The 22,046-nt window shown below is 37.7% G+C and overlaps 1 pseudogene across 1 annotated transcript in view; it reads right to left on the reverse strand.

Moving 5' to 3' along the window:
- LOC711443 (SNW domain-containing protein 1 pseudogene) overlaps window positions 1-18,908 on the reverse strand; it is a 71,462-nt pseudogene extending 52,554 nt beyond the window's left edge. The window contains exon 1 of the transcript XR_013410721.1: window positions 18,716-18,908. The product of XR_013410721.1 is annotated as an SNW domain-containing protein 1 pseudogene (transcript). The remainder of the gene's footprint in view (window positions 1-18,715) is intronic.
- Between the last annotated feature and the right edge of the window lie 3,138 nt (window positions 18,909-22,046).

Consider the following 22,046-nt stretch of genomic DNA (forward strand, 5'->3'; position numbering starts at 1 on the left):
TCGAGATACATTAAAAACTTAAACCAAAAACTATACAAATTCCAGAAGATAACCTAGTACCATTCTGGACATAGGACCCAGTAAAGACTTCATGACAAAGATGCCAAAAGCAAAACAAAAACAAAAATTGGCAAATGAGAGCCAGTTAAACTAAAGACCTTCTGCACAGCAAGAGAAACTATCAACAGAGTAAACAGAGAATCTACAGAATGGGAGAAAATATTTGCAAACTATACATTATAAAGATCTAACATCCAGAATCTATAAGAAACTTAAACAAGTTAAGCAAAAACCAAACAAACCCATTAAAAAGTGGGCAAAGGACATGAACAGACACTTCTCAAAAGAAGACATACATGCAGCCATGAGCATATGAAAAAATGTTCAATATTGCTAATCAGAAAAATGCAAATCAAAAAACCACAGTGAGATAACATCTCACACCCTTCAGAATGACTATCACTAAAAAGTCAAAAAATACCAGATACTGGTGAGGTTGTGGAGAAAATGCAATGCTTGTGCATTGCTGGTGGGAATGTAAACTGGTTCAGCCATTCTGGAAAGAAGTTAGGCAATTTATCAAATAACTTAAAACAGAATTACCATTTGACCTAGCAATTCCATTATTGGGCATATACTCAAAGGAATATAAATTATTCGCAGTAAGCTGAAATGGATCAGTTGGGAGGACATTAGACTGAAGGAATATAAATTATTCTACCATAAAGGCATATGCATGCATATGTTAATTGCAGCACTATTAGTAAGAGCAAAGATATGGACTCAACCTAAATGCCCATCAATGGTAGACTGAATAAAGAAAATATGGTACACATGCACCAAAACAAAAGAATGAGATCATGTCCATTGCAGCAATGGGGATGGAACTGGAAGCCATTATCCTAAGAAAACTAATGCTGGCACAGAAAACCAAATATCACACATTCTCACTTGTAATTGGAAGCTAAACATTCAAAACATATGGACACAAAGAAGGGAACAACAGACACCAGGGCCTACCTGAGGGTGTAGTGTGGAGGAGGTTGAAGATTGAAAAACGACCTATTGGGTACTATGCTTATTAACTGGGTGACAAAATAATTTGTACCTCAAACTCCTGCAACACGTGGTTTACCTATATAGCAAACCTGCACATGTACCCCTGAACTTCCAATGACAGTTTGAAAGATAAAAGTAGCCAATTCCAACTGGAGCTGCAGGTTGAAGCAGAGTCACACAATTGCATTCACCCTAGATCTGCCTATAACCCCCAGGCTATCCATGGACAAGTGGGCAAGCATAAGCTATTGTTTGGCACTTAAATTTGGAGTTGGCTTGATAGCAGACATAGTGATTCTCAGCCTTCAGCTTGTAATAGTTAGTGACTTTTCCCAGAGTGTTGGGTTACTACATTTACCAGGAAAGATTGTAATGGAACTAGAACTCCCCATTCACATGTAGATTGATACTCCTGAAACCACAGTGAATTCTAACAGCTTGGGCATACTTTGCTTTAAAAAAAAAACTCATAAAGAGCAGGGGATCATATTTCATTTTTTCACAAGACTGCATGGGCCTGGAATCAACTCCTCTCCTAAAGGTGGAATCCACAGTCAAGCACAATCCCCAGGACCTTCTTCCATGATGCTCAGTAGGTGATAGAGACAGGTCCTCCCTCCCATTGAAGGACAATGAAGATTGTCCAAGCAATCGCTTTTACTTAGCAAGGTGGCAGGGGTCCAATTCTCTCAAGCGTCAGGCTCTTACCAGGAAAAAAAGATAGAAAAGAGAGACATAAGGAATACTGACAAGAGATCTAAGCTCTACTACTTTGATGGCAAGTGAAAATGGACCAAAAGCATGATGGTTACATGCTGGTTATTATGGAATTTGTAGCACTATGCTTGTCTCATAATAAATGTAGTTGTTCCTGTGTAATAGAAGGGGTGTAAGTGCCCGAGTCTATATCTGGCAGGGGAGCAAGAAGGTGGAGTGGGGATAGGTGTGTGACTGGAATGGTCAGTGGATAGTTGGGATAAAAGGTAATTTGTCTCTTTTCTAGCATGTTTCAACATCTTCAAGAAATTAATAGACTTCAGACATTATCAAACATGCAAATATACATACACAAAAAAAACAAAACAGAGCAAAACGTGGCATGAAATGTGAGAAAAGATTATTCTCTTGAACTTGCCTATCTTCAAACAGATGTTACCTATGCTGTATTTCTTTTGGGAATATGATTCTACACAAACTTATTTCAAAAAGTAATAAACATTTCAAGAAAAATTGCAGGAATTTTATGTATACTTTCTAACAGAAAAAAAAATGTGGAAGAACAGGGTGAAAATTTATGTGGCATGGCCCCCAATCATACTGTGCATGCTTGTAAAGAATAAAAGTTCAGGCCGGGCACTGTGGCTCCTGCCTGTAATCCCAGCACTTTGGGAGGATGAGGCAGGCAGATCAACTGAGGTCAGGAGTTCAAGACCAGCCTGGCCAATATGGAGAAACCCCATCTCTACTAAAAATACAAAAATTAGCCGAGCGTGGTGGAAGATACCTATAATCTCAGCTACTCAGGAGGCTGAGGTGGGAGGATCACTTGAACCCAGGAGGTGAAGGTTGCAGTGAGCCGAGACCACGCCACTGCACTCCAGTCTGGGTGACAGAGTGAGACTCTGACTCAAGAAAAAAAAAAGAAAAAAGAAAGAAAGAATAAATGTTTAAATGTTTTAGAAACATTCAAGTAAGTAACAAAGGCCATATTTTCCCTTTACTATGCATAGGAATTTCTATCGAAGTCAATGGGGTTTTACATAAAAATCAATGGCAAATTATGGTCCTTAATGAAAGAGGAAATTATAATTATAGCGCTGCTGGTAGCATCACTATAGTTAAGGCTGAGCAGTCTTTTCCATTATCACTTGTCAGGATTTAATAGCTCAGCTGCTTCGAGTCCTACTTGGCTGAAATGTGATATAAAACTCATCGGGCTGGATGTAATTAGTTATTATTATTGTTATTACATAAACAAATATTTTAATCAGTAAAGTATTTTTTAATTATAAAGCTTAAAGAGAATGTTTTTTTCTTAGTAGCAGGTGCAGGAGTGGGAAGAAAGAGAAATAAGGAGACATGCTTAAAAGAAGGTAAATTGAATTTGGCAAATTCCTCAATTGGAATAACTCATTTTCCTTTGATTGTAGGCACCAATGTGGCCTGCTACGTAATAGAATCTCCTGGAAAAGCAACGCTGTGGAAGACTCAGGCAAGGACATGCACTGGCTCCTCTCAATCTGTTTTTCTACTGCATGTACAATGCCATTAAATTATTCTATGTTCATGTGCAATGCAATTAAATGGCAACATACCACAAGGTTCCTAGAACTTCTCAGGACCCACTTGATAATGCCAGTCTCGCTTTACCAAATGAAAGTGCATCATCCTTGGCTTCTACATGTTCTATTGTTACTCAGTCTGTACAAATGTATGCCTTAGTTGTGAAAAACCTTACATCAGATCTTTTTGATAGAGCCCAAAGAGTTTTTATGACTATGTTGTGACTGTCCTCTTACTCACCCATGTGTGTGGTACCCAGGGATCAATAATGACGATGCTTATTGCACATGATGCACAGATAAAGCAAAGTCTTCTTTTGTTTGTTGGTTTGTTTGGCTGTTTTTGTTTGTTTGTTTTGTTTTGTTTGCTGTTTTTGTACTCAATGCTAGAGTTTTCTGGCAAATGCCAAGGCCACCTGTGGCACTTTGGAAATATTCATTACCTGGAGAGTGGGTGGATCAAATAAATCAAATGTGAGAGGAAAACGAAAATAACACTTGTAAAGTGCCTATTATGTGCATTGTGTACTTAACCTACTGCTATGTTTTGAATGATGGTATCCCCTCCAAAATTCATGTTGAAAATGTTGAAACTTAATCCCCAGTGCAACAGTGTAAAGAGGTGTGACCTTTAGGGAGTGATTGAGTCGTAAAGACTCTACCTTCATGAATGGGATTAGGTGCCCTTAGGAAAGGACTTGATGGAGGAAATTTGCCCCTTTTTGCACATTCCATTCCTTTCAACACAGTGTTTCTCCCCGCTGGAGGATGCAGCAACAAGGCACCATCTTGGAATCAAAGAGCAGCCCCCACCAGATGCAAAATCTGCCAACTCCCTGGTCTTGGACTTCCCAGTCCTCAGAACTGTGGGAAATAAATTTGATTTTGTGGATTGCCCAGTCTACAGTATTTTCTTATAGCAGTACAAATGAACTAAGATACTTACGTTATCTCATTCAATCCTCATAACACCATTTGTGTGTGGTATTTTATTCACAATTTACAGAGAAGCAAGATGAAATTCAAAGAGATTAAGAGATTAAGTGCTTTTTTTTCCAGATCATTCAGTTATTAAGTGGTAGAGATCAACTTCACTCTCAGGCTTATCAGACAAATTCGAAATTCATCCTATTTTCTTCCTCACCTCCAAATCCATACACTCATTCTCTTCTCATTAGGACTTTGATCCCTGTCTTTCAGAGAAACTACTCTAGTCAGGTCCACCAACAACCTCCACTGCCAAATCCTGTGATCACGGTTCTGTCCTCATCCTTCATAACCTCTCAGCAGCATCTCAGCAGCATCCAAAGGCATTGGCCTCTTTTTCCATCTTGAAATCCTCTCTGCTCTTCACTTTCATATTGTATGCTATTCTGTTGTAAGGGTTCTTCCAGACTCACTGGCAGCTTCTTCTTGGTGCCCTTTGATGGCTTCTCCTTCATCGCTCAGCTTCTACAAGTCCCTCCTTTTCTTTTCCCTGCTCATTCCTTTCTTGGGGCATCCCATATAGTACTATAGCTTTTCATCCATCTCTCTGCTTCTGACCACACTACAACCCACATTCTCTACTGACATGTGGACTTGTACGTATAACTGCCTAATCATTAATTCCACAACATGTCCAGAATAAATTCTCACTGCCTTCTCATCAGAAAAAAACCACTATTCCTTCCCTATTTATCCCATTTGAAATACACCACCCTTATTATAATTGTTGAAACCAAAACACAATGTTTCATTCCTCTCTTTCCCTTGCCTTCCACTTATAATCCATCAACAAGACTTGATGATTCTGTATCTAAATAATATCTGAAATCTACCTGTTCCTTCTAGCATCAGTGTTCCAGGTGTGCAATTGCCTCCTACCACAGCTCCCAGTTTCTACTCCATTTAGTAGACAACATTATTAAATAATAATAATAATAATAATAAGTCAGATCAAGTTACTTTCAGGCTTTAAAATGCCCCAAATAAATGTAAAGTTACTACACACACACACACACATGCTCCAAAATCTTCTCATAATCCTTATGATAAAATCCACATTCTTTTCTGTGTCTTCATCATGACCTCACCATGCTCATTCTCCTTCCGTATCTCATCTGTTTCACTCACACTCTACACCAGACACGCTGGCCCCATCATTGTCCTGAGCACCTCACTGCCCCCACAAGCTGGATGCCACGCCCACACCTCAAAGCCTTTCCACTTGCTGTGTACTCTGCCAAGAACACCTTGAATTTTGGGTAACCGGTTCCTGCTCGTGATTGATTTCTCAACCAACTGTCAACTCCTTAGAGAGGTTTTCCAGAATAAGTCTTGCAATGCTGTCATGTACACAAGTCTAAAATATTTATTACCTGGGCCTTTATGCAGATATTGTGTGGGGTGACAACATGGTCATGCTCTGGTGGACACTCCCTCCCTGGCTTGTAGAGAGCCTCCTTCTTGCTGTGTGGTCACATGGCAGAGAGAGAGAGAGAGAGAGAACATGCACTGATGTCTCTTCATCTTCTTTTAAGGACATGAGTTCTATTGAATCAGGACCCTATGACTTTATTTAACCATAACTGTCTCCTTAAAAGCCCTATGTCCAATATAGTCACATGGGACGTTAGGGCTTCCACATAAATTTTGAGGGGACACAATGCAGCTGATAGCAGCCCTGACAGAAACACTTCACCATGCCTAGTCTCTAATAAAGAATATGGTCTTTCCACCCCATTATTGCCTGTCTATCTGACAAAGGTATTTTACTGATGCTTAATGCTACAGGGTATATATTCATTTTCCATAAAATGTATTACACAAGTGGAGAAGATTCATATTAGGAATAGTCATTATGTGGGCTACAAAACACCAGTTTTTAAATTTTATAACATTCTCACTTTTGTTCTTTCTTCAAATACATTGTTAGAACAAGAAGGACAAAAATATAAGGGTGAAATAAACATATTTCCTTGTGTTTCATACTTATGCTAGATAAAAATGTAAAAATTAGTAGTAATAAGAATCAGAAAACTCTTTTAGAAGGCTTGAAGGAAGAGAGCAGATTTGTAGTGGGGGAGTAAGGCGGCTTTTTCACACACACAAACAAGCACACACACACACACCCTTATTTTCTCCGCCTTATTTACTGCTAATCAATTTTTTAAAAGCCATTTTACAAAATGTATTTCTAAAGTCTTAAAACATTCTAAGAAATGGAAAGAAAAAATAAAAGATTACTCTCTAATAACCAAGGCCTATGTTATTCATCTCTAAAGGAATAGCCAATTAAAATGCAGTAGGTACACCTATAGAATAATAGTAGGCAGTAGTTGGAAGTAACAGCAACTTCAATGTTTCTTAGAAACCTGGTATTGAGTGAAAAAAAAAGAAACAAAGAAATCAATAACATAACACCATGTATGAAAACTAAAAATACACACCTTCACAAAACACTACATATTTGATAAGTGTACATACATATACTGTCAAGGGTAAACATCAAACGCATGAGTGTCAATACCTGTGAAGGAGATGAGTGCTGCAGACTCAGAAAAGGGGAGAAATAAAAACCAGAGATGGATTAGCAACCAATGACATCAGCAAACCAGGAGTATATGTGGCCCAGATATTTGCATTTGAGGTAGAATGAAAAGAAAGAAGAAAAGGAGGGAGAAAGAAAAAAAAGGCATGAGGATGGAAGTAGGAAAATAATGATAGTAAGTATAACTCTCTTCTGACCTCACCATTTCTTTAAGTTTTGGGCTTTGTGCTCAGGGAATCCTTCTTAAGTGTGAACTAAAGTCATAGTAGTAGCTCAGTGTGCTAGGATCACAGAGGCAAATAGTGCAAGCTTAAACAGACAGGGAGACACAAAAGTAAGGAGATGCCAAATTGTCCTTGTTTCTTTCACCGAACCAACAAGTCTATCCTGACTTATTTATGCCATCTACTGGTCCTTTCAATTACTTGTTTTTCCAAAACTCACTCCTGCTGTTTGACTTGAGCAATTTTACAGTTTTGGGGGAGCAAGTACAGAAGGTCTTTTCACTCAAGTACTGAATTTCTTGCTAAAGATATCTGCACTGAAGCAACGTTTTGCCCTCATACTGGTATGTTCTAAGTTTTTTCTTTGTTAGAGAAACTCTGCTGAATTAATTCCTTTGTTAGAAGTACTCTTTCAGTGAAAAAGAGGATACGGTTTCTGAAAGAGAAAACCATCTCCCAATCTGCTATAAATGTCAGTGCTGATATTCCTTCTCCAAAGCTGGAAACTTGCCTTGGGATGGTATCTTTATGTCCACCTCAAATGCATTTGTAACACATTCTCACTTGAGTTTAAAACATTTGCATAAATTGGTGATTATTTGGGGGAGGAATTTGTAAGGATCTGTTTAACTCTAGTGTACATTTCTGTACTATAACAATCTGACTCACAGTTGGATGTGTATTATCGTATGTTTTTATTATTTTATTGCCATTTCTCCTGCCTTTCTTGTTTAATTTCCTCATTTATCAGACTATTCTTTGATTTGACTCGTCAAGAGATGACAAATGTCAGTATTTTCATGCTGTTTCAACCAGACAGCCAGTCACTTACTTTCTTACTGATGATCCAACTGAATGTGTGCAGGAATCCAGTCAAGTTTTACACCTATTCATAAAGAGAAGTCATTCATTAACAAATGTAAAACTTCAACAAGAACAAAAGAATCCTGTCTCGTTCCACATTGCCTTCTTGACAGAATCGTGAGTCATATGGAATAATTTCTCATTCATGTTTAGAATCTATTACTCTGAAGGAGAAAAATCAAGCAAGCTATTTCTGGAACAAACACTGAGAATAACCACTAAACTGACAAGCCATCCTTTCTTGACGAGGTAGTTATTAAGCAGCTGAAGTTAATTCCAAAAACAGATTGTCCTCAGAATATTTCTGCCAAACCCTATATAACCACAATGCCTTTTTTAAAGGAAAATAGTACTGACTCTTCTGAGGACCCTGAATATCAGGAAAGACTTGAAGCTCCAAGGCAGGGGTCAGAAATCCAGAGCCCTAGGCCAAATCTACCCTACCACCTGTTCTCACAGAACCTAAGAGCAAAGAGTGGATTTTACATTTTAAATGGTGAAAACTCAAAAGAAGAATATTATTTCATGATGCATGAAAATATTAAATTTAAATTTCAGTGCTCATAAAGTTTTATTGGAACACAGCCATGCCCATTTATTTACTTTTTATCTCTGGCTGCTTTTATAATACAACTGTAGCACTAATTAGTTGCAACAGAGATTACCTGGCTCACAAAGCTGCAGACATTTACTAACTAGACCTCATAGAAAAAAAATTGCTAACCTCTGCCCTAGGTAAAAACTAATGAAAGAGAGGTGAGGTGCTACGAAGTCCTTGGTAGAATTATAGCAAGAGACCCCAGTGAATGGGTTTACAGGGAAAACATGAGAACAAATGCAGCCTGTCACCCTGGAAAACCCATTGCTCTTTTCTCATACATTTAATCCTTTCTTCAACAGATGCTGGTCTCAAGAATCTTGAGGTTCCCTTATTGCTTTTCCAAGACTCACCTTGAACCACACAAAAAGATTAACAGGCTTATACTAGACATTTCACATGCAAGTCTTGACTGGTTTCTGGCAGTCTGTGAAAGCTAATTCTATTAGGCTGGTGCAAAACTAATTGCAATTTTTGCCCTTACGTTCAATGACAAAAATCGCAATTACTTTTGCACCAACCTAATAACAATGAGTTAGAAAGCTCCAAGCATATCCACAGAAAACAAGCTGAGAATCTTCAAAGGGGATCCTTATTCATTTTATACTGTAATGAGGGCAAGAGGCTAGCAGAACAATGGATTCTGTTCTCTATGGCTGCCTTTTCTTCAAAACCTTGCTCATGAAGTTGTGAGTTCCTTAGTGTCTCTGAATTCTTATTTTTATATCACTAGCCAAATGAGACTAGAGCAAGCTTTAAGTCTCTGCTTTTGTTTAGCTGTTGACTTTGAAAACTGTTAATCAGCAAATGCCTCAAGGAGTAAAAGTTGCAGAGAAAGAGGAACTCAACTTGGTGTATTTTTTCTTTTTGTTTTTTGTTGTTTTGTTTTTGTTTTGTTTTTGTTTTGAGACGAAGTATCACTCTGTCACCAGGCTGGAGTGCAGTGGCGTGATCTCAGCACACTGCAATCTCCAACTCCTGGGTTCAAGCGATTCTCCTGCTTCAGCCTCCAGAGTAGCTGGGATTACAGGCACGTGCCACCACACCCAGCTAATCAGCTAATTTTTGTATTTTTAGTAGAGACGGGGTTTCACGGTGTTAGCTAGGATGGTCACCATCTCCTGACCTCCTGATCTGCCCACCTGGACCTCCCAAAGTGCTGAGATTACAGGGGTGAGCCACGGTGCCAGGCCAACTTGGTGTATTTTTTCTTATTTCTAGTTGCCTTGGTTCTTCTCCAGTGCTTTTAAATAGCTATTTTATTTATTTAAAAAAAAAATTGTATAGAGTTTTTGTTGTTTATCCCAAGACAGGAAATTCATTCTGAGGTAAACTACTCTTTTAAAATCAGAAGTGGAAAATGTTTTCTCTCTTTTAAAAAGTAAATAGCCTCAAGTATTTTTTCTACTAGAATTGCCAAATAATAACTCTATCTACTTCATTCCAACAAAAAGTGACCTTAGCCTGGAAATCCTGGGAGAGGTCTTTATAGTATAAAGAATATTTTCACTGAATGTCAAAAGGATGCATTTTACAATTCTGGAGATAATACAACTGTGTGCCCCGGAAGAGTCCAAAGTATGACCTACATAGGAAGAGAATTGTGTTCCAAGGAGATCTTTAAAAGATGAAATGTCTTTGAGAGACTGTGTGAATGTGCCATGACTACTTAGGTCTGAACTGCCATTGGATACCCCCCATTTTCCTTTCTATCATGCTTCCATTGCAGATAGAGTTTTGCTTCAGACAAAGTACTCAAAACCAAATTGCCTCCATCTTTCACTTTTTATTGTTTTCTTCTACTAACCATAGAATGCTCGTTTTCCCAAATTGGAAAAGTGGCACACCCCAGTGTGAGAGTCATTGATTTCTTAAAAGCAGGCCTTGCTGTGAGCAAGCCATAGGCAGTACGGTGTTCTGACTCATGAATAAGGCAAAAAATTTAGAAATTCTTTAATTAAACATATAGAGAGATTGTTAACTTGAAATAGATTCTGCAATAAATAATAGTTTCATAGATTGAATAGAGCTCATAATATTCTAATAGAGCAATAGGCTTGCACATGATGAACATTTTTTGAAGAAATCACAAGGCTGAACATTGATTAGAGTGTGAAAAAAAGAAAGTCAACCAACAAAGAATGGCTAATGAAACACAAAGGGCAATTTGGCAAGATTTTGCTGGTTCATGGAGAAAAAGGAATCCTCAAACAAAATCTTGCAGAATATAATTAACGAGATGGGAACATTGACAAGATTCAAAGCATAAACAGAGAAAATTCTCCTGATGCTGAGAATCTAATTGCTATGGCTCTTCACTTTACTTTTCAGGATTTTGCTTTCAGTGTGCCCTTACCACTTTCTTATTTTATTTTCCTCTCTCTAGATGTTCTTTAATTTCAATCATTTAAATGAATTCAATAATCACTGTTAAGTGTGATACTATGTCCCATAGAATCAAGTAAACGTACAGGGAGACAGTGCATCATGGATAAGATATTGTAAAAATGAATGAAGTCGCTATTTTGAAGAGCTTCAGTAGAAGTAAAGTGGCAGTGGACAGAGTAATTAGACTAAATTTAAATGACTATTAATTGTTCAATGTTGTACCGGTTTATAATAACATAAATTAAAATACTGTTGAGTGAAAAAAAGCCAGACACAGAAGCATGCAAACATGACTCTACTCATATAAAGTGTAAACATTTTAATTAATCTAGGGTATAGAAATCATAATACTGAGGGGGACGGGGTGAGAGGAGATGACGAAACAGAGACTTCTCAGGGGTAATAATTATATGAGTTTGTTTGACTTTGAAAAAAATCACTGCTCTGTACAATTATGATTTGTGAACAGCTCTGTAAGTACACTATATTTAATCGTTGTTTTACACCTGGGATAGTGAATTTTTAAGTTTTCTTTTTTAGTATCAATAGCAAATAATAGGAAAATGTCATACAAATGATTATCATTGTTCTGCAGGAAAAATACAAACTCATGTGTTCTGAAAATGTACATATCTATAGACCATGCTTTTTTGACAACTTTAATTTATGCCTTATGTGAATGCCATCAAGGACCAGATCTTATTTACCTTGATGTCTCCATTTCCTAGCACAGTATCAGCATTTTTCAGACATGGATGAGTCTCATGCTTTCCGTTTTTTCTAGAGATGTCAAATTTTTTCAGCCTTGATTTTCCATTTATTTAGATTCATTTCTTTCCAGGGGAAGGGTAGAATGCATTGATCAGTTCCCAAAACTCTCATCCCTGCTGTCTGGTAGAATTCTGACACACACCATATATGGGTCTCTAAAACACCTTATTCCAAAAGCAGCGGACAAAGAAATTAGGCTAAATGAGGTCAGCAGGAATAAAGTGCCAGGGCTCTGGCCACGTGTAGCACTGCTCATGTCCTGGGCCCAGCTCAGCAGAACTCAGAGTGATGGGCAGCATGTGAATTACAGGAGGCAAAGCCACTGTGCTCAAGTGTCCAGAAGGTAAATGTAGCTTATGACCTTGCTCTGTCATATAGATATACTGACTGGAGAGAACTGGTCTTGTTATCTAGCAGTCATGCTTTTTCTAGTTTCTTGGCTTATCTCTGTCTCACACTTGAAGACGGGCTAGCTTGAAAAGCAGTGGAATTGGGGATATGATTTGAGGAGTTCTTAGAAAATTTCAGCCAAAACTATTTCTTCCAATCTCAACTATTTCGGGATATATTTATCTGGTTAAGGGCATTTCCTTAGTAAAAATACTCTATTCAAAACAAGCACTTGGTGGGGGGGGGGGGGGGAGAAACACCTCATATTCTTGATCCAGAGGGAAAGACACACAAATAAGGCTGGAACGCAGTGTGAGAATAATGCTCCAACAACAATATCATACAAATTTGTGTTCAAGTTCTGGCTTTCCTGGGTATCAGCTAGCTGACCTTGGACAAAACTCTTCCTGATTTTAAGTCTTCATTTGAAAAGTAGGAACAATGATAGTTCCCATCTCAAGAGCTCTTGGGAGGGATAATAAAGATAATATTTGTTATAGCATTTATCACATAAAAGTGCTACTATTGGTATTATTATTTTCAGAGATCTAAAAGGAAATGATATGGCATAAGTGCTAGGTGCTAAAAGATGGAGTGACCATAACAAGGCAGGAGGAAGAGAGAGATGAGGAAATATGAAATGAAAACATTTCAAATAAAAACCTGACTTTATGGTTTTGCTTTGATTGGGCTCTTTCTGATGTACCTTCAGAGCTCCAGCCAGGAAGTAGCACATCAAGACAGCAGGTCACCCCTTTAACACTTGATAAAACTCCTCCTAATGAGTCATTTTTAGGAAAGATTCCAGTGATGGAGGCTGTTTTCACTGGAGACTTGTACACCTAAGATTCTACCTAATTCTCTACATGTTAGAATATCCAGGTATTTTTGGCAGGCACTTGGGAAGAATGAAGTAAACAATGTATTTCTTTAGATATTTTAAATTTCATTTCAGTATGGGTTGATGGCTTTCCTTGTCTTTGATTTTGGTGAGGGGATTTGACTACCCTGAAGCATCGTATAAATTAATAAGTAACAATTAAAAAGAGAACATGGGATACAATTAGCCCTTGTGAGTCTTTGTCTCATAATCCTGTATATTATTCTAAATTTCTGCAATGTATTCATAATAACTGGCATTGAGGGAAAACAACAATAATAAATGTTGTACAGGGAAAATAACATAGTTAATGTATTGTTGTTTTATGACTTATACTGGCTCTTAATGTAACTGATTCATTTTGTGACTAATAGCAAAAAAGATAAAAGATAAAATTAGCAGCTGAACAGAGCCACCTAGCCATCATCCAGATCAACAATGGCTAATGTAAGTTCCCAGGCCTGCACTAAGATGTTGCACTAAGATGATTCTTTCTCAGTACAGTTATGTTCCCAGCCCAACCAGCCCTTCTCTCACCTACAGCTCGTCCATTTTTTTACTATCTGCTTGGTCTATCATTCTCCTTTCCTTCCCACTGCCAGGTGTCACCGCCAATTACAAGCTTGCCTCTTCTTGGTCACACAGACCTAACCAAGTTGAAGGAATGAAATGGTATTCTCATGCCTCTGGACATACAGTCTTGTCGTTTGAGCCCAAATATGATAAACTGGGACCAATTACAGACACTTAGTACATTTGGTAATTTTAAATGATGTATGAAAACAGAATAAACATGATTGATTTTATATCCTACTTTGATTCTACTTAGCTACAAATTGTGATAAAACTTGTTTTGAATACAAAACCAGAGAAAGGTGAGATAAAAGTCAGAGAAAGATGATTTGCAACTTATAGGTTGCCAGTCTTTTTTTCAGTACTTCTTTTTATCTCCAGCTCATCAAAGATACTTTCCAAATCAAGTTATATCACTTAGAACTTCATGTGTTAGAAGTTTATACATTACGGAGTTTTAACTGTTTATCCTGTATTTGCAAATATTTACATGAGGATTTTTATAGTTGTAATATCATAGAATTTCAGACCTGGAAAGGAGCCTAGAATTAATCTTGTAAAGTTCAACCCCTTTATTTTACAAATAAGAAGCCCAAATCTTATAGAAGTTAAGAAACTAACCTCGAATCACAGGGCTACTTAACAATAGAGAAAAATGCTGAATCTAGGCTTCCAAAGTCACATTTTAATGCTACACTCTTCAGACTCTGGAATCTGGAACAATGCCCTGCACAGTGGAGAATCTCATGAATAATAATTATGAAGAATGGAAGGAATAAATTTTCTTGAATATGAATAGTTGTTCATCCTTGTAACTTACCACTTACATGATTTTCAGGATAAGCATATTTTCATTGCATATGGAGTACATAGAAAATGTATCTTAAATGAGAGCTAAATGTTTTAAAAACAAAATATACCTGGAAAAAAAGCAAAATAAGAACAGTAAATCAGTGAGCCTCCAAAACCCAGAGACTGAGACTCTGAAAGAATATTTTAAGTTTGTGGAGACTACAGAGTAATTGCAAGTTTCTAGATATTGTGATATTGGAATGACTGACAGAGACATGAATGCTGAAGTACATGTCCTTGGCATCGCTATGATGAAATCAGACTGTATCATTTCAATCCAAGCTGGGCACTCAAAGCTCCAACACACATCTCTAAAGGTATAGCCTCACCATCCCAGTGATCATTAGGATCAAGCTTTCTACAGAACTGACCTTCCTAAGGTATTTACACAGGCCACGGAACATGGATTTTCAATAAAGAATGTTGTGGAACAGGTGAATTATCTCTTCCAAGAGTACTGAGAACATTTTTATTTGACATACTGAGAAATATGTACTTTGAAGCTACATCTGCAGATACCAACCAACCCTAACATTTGTGCTAATGAATCAGCCTCCATTTTTTTTTTTTTTTTTTTTTTTTAGTTACACTTAAGTTCTAGGGTACATGTACACAACGTGCAGGTTTGTTACATATGTATACATGTGCCATGCTGATTTGCTGCTCGCATTAGCTTGTCATTTACATTAGGCATTTCTCCTAATGCCATCCCTCCTCCCTGCCCCCACCCCATGATAGGCCCCGGTGTGTGATGTTCCCCTTCCTGTCTCCAAGTGTTCTCATTGTTCAATTCCCACCTGTGAGTGAGAACATGCGGTGTTTAGTTTTCTGTCCTTGAGATAGTTTGCTAAGAATGATGGTTTCCAGCTTCATCCATGTCCCTACAAAGGACATGAACTCATCCCTTTTTATGACTGCATAGTATTCCAAAGGATTATAAATCATGCTACTGTAAAGACACATGCACACATATGTTTATTGTGGCACTATTTACAATAGCAAAGACTTGGAACCAACCCAAATGTCCTTCAATGATAGACTGAATTCAGAAAATGTGGTACATATACAGCCTCCATTCTTATTAAAGAAAACTGCACTGGCTACACCTTTCTGATCCTCTGTAGTCTGGTCTTGAAGATGAGACAAAATCGTCTCTGTATTTAGAAGAAAACAATTTTCCAAAAAAAATCAATGCACTTATTTTTGTAAACAACTTTGACTTGCACCAGTGATGATGGATTCTCCAAAAACAGTGAAGGCAAAATCTTGACATCTATTGCAGCTTCAACTTCTCCATGCCTAAGGGAGAAAGTCTTTTTCCTACCATCTCTGATCTGAAAGAAGTCCTCCATGGTGCCCAAGAAGATAAAATATATGCCATAGTCCCTGGACTGTGAGTGGGGGCAGAGCACATCAGGTAAGGTCTTATGGAAGTGGCTCATAGCCTTACACAAAGGGGCACACCTGCTCTCTGTGATGACTCTTCAGGATGCAGTGCTGTCAGGGGAGCAGAGTATCATCAGGGATGATAACTAAAGAGGGGCTTTCCTGAGAATGGGACTGTTTGAGGTATGGCACTTTGGGACTGAATCTGGCAACTGCCACCCTGAGTATTATCAGGATTGGTGAGAAAGAAGGAGTCACTTGTTGGGTACTGGAGTTAGGGAGCAGCTTTCTCAGAGTTAGGGAGCAGCTTTCTCTACATATGCAAGCAGGAACCCAATGGGCAACAGTTTCAACAATTCAAATTCTGAGGCACCCAGAGAATTTATCTGGAACTCATAGTTTTAAAGGAAAAGTTGACTGTGTTGTACATAAGTTCTGACAAAGATGAGAATGCATATGTGTGTGCATGTGTGTGTGTGTTTCTATTTGTGTGTGTGTGTTAGCATTATTATTTCAACATATATTCTTTGCTTCTTTATCTACTCAAGCTAGTAAGGCCTGGGGGAATATCTATAATACCTAGATTAATTGAAAATATCCAGCATCCTAATTATCCAGCCTATTAATTATAGATGCTTGAATACTTAATTTCCACATGGGTAGTGTGTCTTTTCTATGAGTAAAATTTCTCAGGTGGGAAAACATGGCTTTTATTTTTCCTCGTACAGTTAGACATACTTCCTCCCACAATTTTTAAGCTCCCGTTATTTTTAACGGAATCTTAATAGATATCTCATATTTTATTTTCAAATTGAAAATAAAAAGGCAAGATTTCTAAAAACTCAGGCTGAGTGATTTAAAACTCTTGGAAAGAAACTTAAGAGACTTAAGTTTATTATAAGTAATAGACTACTGAAATAAAGAAAATTAGACTGTATACCTCAAATATTTTAAAATATCATAATTTGATGGGATGACTTTATATTAAAAACCGAAAAAAAATATTAATTCGAGAATCATTGAGGAAAATCATTTTCCAACTCCTGTGGTTTTGGTGATCTTTATTTATTTATTTTTTTCAGAATCCCACTTTTTGTTATAACAATACAAGAACTTCAGACATTTTGATACTAATGAAAGTGTTGAATCTTTGGGGATTTTCAGTCAAAACAGTAGCTAAATATGTCCTCTAATATTAGCAAAGAAAGACATATACATAAATCACCATATTGTAAAGCAGAAATTATTGCTACAAGAGAAGTATCATCAAAGTACTAAGTACAGGGAATGCCAACGGAATATGTTAGTAGTATGAAAAAAGTTATATCATGAGATGGCGTTCCAATTGGGTTCTGAACAGTTTGTTAAATTCTAATACGAAAGAATATAGATTGCATTCCAGAATACAGGAGTAGTATAGGGAAAGGTTCAGAGGAATGGACATATTTTTTAAATAAATTTATTTATTTATTTATTATTTGGACACTAGTGTCTCTCTGTGTTGCCCAGACTGGTCTCAAACTCCTAAGCTCAAGTGATTCATCCACCTTGACCTCCCAAAGTGTTGGGATTACAGGCATGAGCCACTGCACCTAGCAGCATGAACATTAATCCTGTGTTTAGGAATGGAACAAAGACCAGAGAGGTTGGAATGTAAGGAGTGGGGAAAACAAGGGGTTATGGAACGGGGAGTAACAGTTTTGCCTCCAGATCTGTTCCTCAGGCTTGCATCCAATTCTGATCTATTTCACAGGAATGCCCATCCCTGCAGACTGTGTTTTCCAGACTCCCCACTTCACTGGTTTATGCCTTGGTCTGGACAATGGGAAATACTGGCTAGATATTGCAGGGCTAGAGTGCAGACATCCTAGGGTATGTCTGCTCCTCTCTCACTCCCTTGGCCTTGACTTCTAGAAACAACTATGCCTCCGTGGCTACAGTTTCCATCTGGCAGCCCTCCCCCATCACCCCCAGCAGTTTCGTTTTCCGCCAGGAAGCTCTCACTATGGTTTCCTCCAAAGAGCTTCAGCTTCTTGGTTCTGGTAACAGCACCTCCTCACACTGTGCCTCCTGCCCTCAGGGTGATCGGCTTCCAGTTTTAGCTAACCTTGCCTTGATTCTCTACGTTGATTTACCTTCTCATCGTCCTCAACACTTTTGTAGCCAACTTTCTTCCTTAAATGACTTTTGTTACAAGACTCGGAGTTGCTTTGATTTTCTGCCTCAAGTCTGATGAACACAAATGTTCATTAAGATTGGCTAACAAAAAGGGTAATGGCCTCAGCTCCATCTCTCTTTGCCTTTTCCTACTTTAGTCCTTTACATTTAAAAATAGTTGCTTTGTTGTTGTTCTCAATTGACTTTTAACAAATCAGGTTCACATCCTATAAGCCTTTATGCTTTCTAATCACTTCATTTAGTCTTCCAAAATGGTATTGAACATGTATTATGTGCAGAAATTATGCTAATTGAACCCATGACCACAAAAAGCAAGTGTAGCCAAGTACAGAGACATGTTGTGAAATAACTAACATGTAGAGTCATAATGCGTAATTCCACAAAGCTAAGTAATTAACACAAAACATGATAATGCTTGAACCTAAAACCAGTATCGACAAAGAATCAGCAGAGTACAGATGACAGAGAAATCAATTCCAGTTTAAGAAGCCATCTGTGATGGTTAATTTTAGATTTCACTTTGACTGGATTACAAGATACCTGCAGAGCAGGTATAGCATTATTTATAGGTGTATCTATGAGAGTGTTTCAGCAGGATATGGGCGTGTGAATTGGTTGACTGAGTGAGGAAGATCCACCCTTAATGTGAGTAGGCACCCTTCCACTGGCTGGGAGCCCAGATAGAACAAAAAGGCAGAGAAAAAGGCAAATTATCTTTCTCTCTTGGAGCTGACTCACCTTCCATCTCCTGTCCTTGAACATCAGAACTCCAAGCTCTTGACCCTTTGGACTCCGGGATTTGCACAAGCGCCAAGTACTCCCACTTCTTACCCTGACACAGGTTTTCAGGTCTTTGGCCTTGGACTGAAAGTAACACCATCAGCTTCCCTGGTTCTGAGGTCTTGAGACTTGAACTGAGCCACGCTACCATCATCCTATAGTCTCCAGGTTGCAGATGGCCTGTCATGTGGCCTCTCAGCCTCCATAATCATGTGAGCCAGTTCCCCTAAAACATTCCCTCTCACGGACATAGATATCCTATTCGTTCTTTGTCTCTGGAGAACCCTGACTGATATACGATCCTAAGAAGTCTGGAATTACTACCATATAACTTAAAGGAATCCATTGTACATCTCTGTGGATAAAGCACTGGCATATTGTCATGTTTCCATAGCAATCTGCTGTAGTGACCAACTTGCAAACTCTCGGTTCTCATAGAAAAATCCTAAATCCAGTGTAAATTAAAACTGAGGGAAAGTGGCACTTGAAGTATGTTTGTTCTGATCAAAAATGTCTGTACAAATCACATGCATGTATAAGTCACTTCAAACCTTTATTATCAAAAGTTATGTAATAAGGAATCATAGTTAGAAAAAGTAAATGGCAAAAGTACTTATTTTACATATTTGTTGATCACTATAACCTCTGAGTATTGTATACTTAAATGTCTGTTATACAGGTTCACAAATATGCTAAAATAAGATGCATTAATGTCAGCCTAAAGTGCAAACGTGCGTGAATAATCAGTTTGATTTAATGCCAGAAATATCAAAATGTAATACAGAACACAGTATCTCTGAATACTATTGCATATTCAACACCGGGATGAAAATATTTTGCATTTAAATATTGCATATTTTAATCACATTACAAATTTAAACAGTTTTACTTGTGATAGTTGTTTGTTAAGAATTAGCCTTAGTCGTTTTTATTCAAACCAGAAATCCATCTTCAGCATCTCTCTAGTTTGTAGAGCATTGACCACTAGGGGGCAGACGTAACCAAGTCATTTAATAAGTTTCTTTAAATTTTGAATTTATTTTAGATATATCCTCCTGAAGACAGAGGAAAACTACATACTCGAATAAGAAAAGGAAAACCCTAATGCCAATTTGTAATTCAACTCTCAGTCTTTCATTTTCTTATGAGCTACCAAGTCTTATCTTTATTTTCAATTACAATAAAATTAAATTTACTCAAGACAGACATAGTAAGTTATCAGTTTGTTGTTGTACAGGACTGGCAATGCCCATTGGCACCTGTGTTTGTTTCTCTAAGTGAGGGCACCAGTAATCTAGTTTATATGTATTGTCTAATTTCATTCTTACAATATGCCTTTGAATTCAGTACTGTTGTCATCCTCATCTACAGATGGGGAAACTAGAGACTTTCAGAAGGTCACAAATTATCAGGCAGAGTAGGAATTCAGACCTAGTTTTGCCTAATTTCAAATTTTGTGTAGATATAACTTCTCATTTTTTCTGTTTTAATTATAAAATATATAATACATGCAGAAAAGTAGATATATATAATATACACATACATACACACACATACACACACACACACACACTCTTCTTAAAAATAACTGTAAAACAAACGCCCATTTCACCACTACTCTGTTCAAAACAAACATTTTTTAACCGCTAAAGAAGCACCTGGTGAGTCCCTCACTGTTCACAACTCCTTCCCTTTGAAAGGTAATCACCATCTTCATTTTTATAATCATTCTTCTCTTTCTTTTATTTAAAACCTTTGTGAGATTTCTATAAATCTCACAGGTCTTTGTCCTTGGACTGAAAGTAACACCATCAGCTTCCCTGGTCTGAGGTCTTGAGACTTGAACTGAGCCACGCTACCATCATCCTATAGTCTTGTATTTCATACATGTATTCATAATGTATTTAATCATTTATGTCTTTATCCTTTGAGTCAGTGTTTTGTTTGTAAGATTCGTGTACATTGCAGTATACAGTTTTTTAGTTTTTGCTGCTACATGAAATGAAATGCTCTATGTAATATACCATGATTATATATATAGAGAGAGAGTTTTTTATTATTATTCTTTAAGTTCTAGGGTACATGTGCACAATGTGCAGGTTTGTTACATATGTATCCACGTGCCTTGTTGGTATACTGCACCCATTAACTCGTCATTTACATTAGGTATCTCTCCTAATGCTATCCCTCACCCCTCTGCCCACCCCACAACAGGCCCCGGTGTGTGATGTTCCCCTTCCTGTGTCCAAGTGTTCTCATTGTTCAATTCCCACCTATGAGTGAGAACATGTGGTGTTTGGTTTTGTGTCCTTGTGATAGTTTGTGGAGAATGAGGGTTTCCAGCTTCATACATGTCCCTACAAAGGGCATGAACTCATCCTTTTTTATGGCTGCATAGTGTTCCATGGTGTATATGTGCCACATTTTCTTAATCCAGTCTACCATTGATGGACATTTGGGTTGGTTCCAAGTCTTTGCTATTGTGAATAGTGCCGCAGTGAACATACATCTGCATGTGTCTTTATAGCAGCATGATTTATAATCCTTTGGGTATATACCCAGCAATAGGATGGCTGGGTCAAATGGTATGTCTAGTTTTAGATTCTTGGGGAATCGCCACACTGTCTTCCACAATGGTTGAACTAGTTTACAGTTCCACCAACAGTGTAAAAGTGTTCCTATTTCTCCACATCTTCTCCAGTGCCTGTTGTTTCCTGACTTTTTAATGATCGCTATTCTAACTGGTGTGAGATGCTATCTCATTGTGGTTTTGATTTGAATTTCTCTGATGGCCAGTGATAATGAGCATTTTTTCATGTGTCTGTTAGCTGCATAAATATCTTCTTTTGAGAAGTGTCTGTTCATATCTTTTGCCCACTTTTTGATGGGGTTGTTTGTTTTTTTTTTCTCATAAACTTGTTTGAGTTCTTTGTAGATTCTGGATAATAGCCCTTTGTCACATGAGAAGCTTGCAAAAATTTTCTCCCATTCTGTAGGTTGCCTGTTCACTCTGATGGTAGTTTCTTTTGCTGTGCAGAAGTTCTTATGTTTAATTAGATTTCATTTGTCAATTTTGGCTTTTGTTGCCATTGCTTTTGGTATTTTAGACATGAAGTCCTTGCCCATGCCTATGCCCTAAATGGTATTGCCTAGATTTTCTTCTAGGGTTTTTATGGTTTTAGGTCTAACATTTCAGTCTTTAATCCATCTTGAATTAATTTTTGTATGAGATGTAAGGAAAGGATCCAGTTTCAGCTTTCTACATATGGCTAGCAAGTTTTCCCAGCAC

Source organism: Macaca mulatta, chromosome 1, assembly GCF_049350105.2.
Source record: "Macaca mulatta isolate MMU2019108-1 chromosome 1, T2T-MMU8v2.0, whole genome shotgun sequence".
NCBI lineage: Eukaryota > Metazoa > Chordata > Mammalia > Primates > Cercopithecidae > Macaca > Macaca mulatta.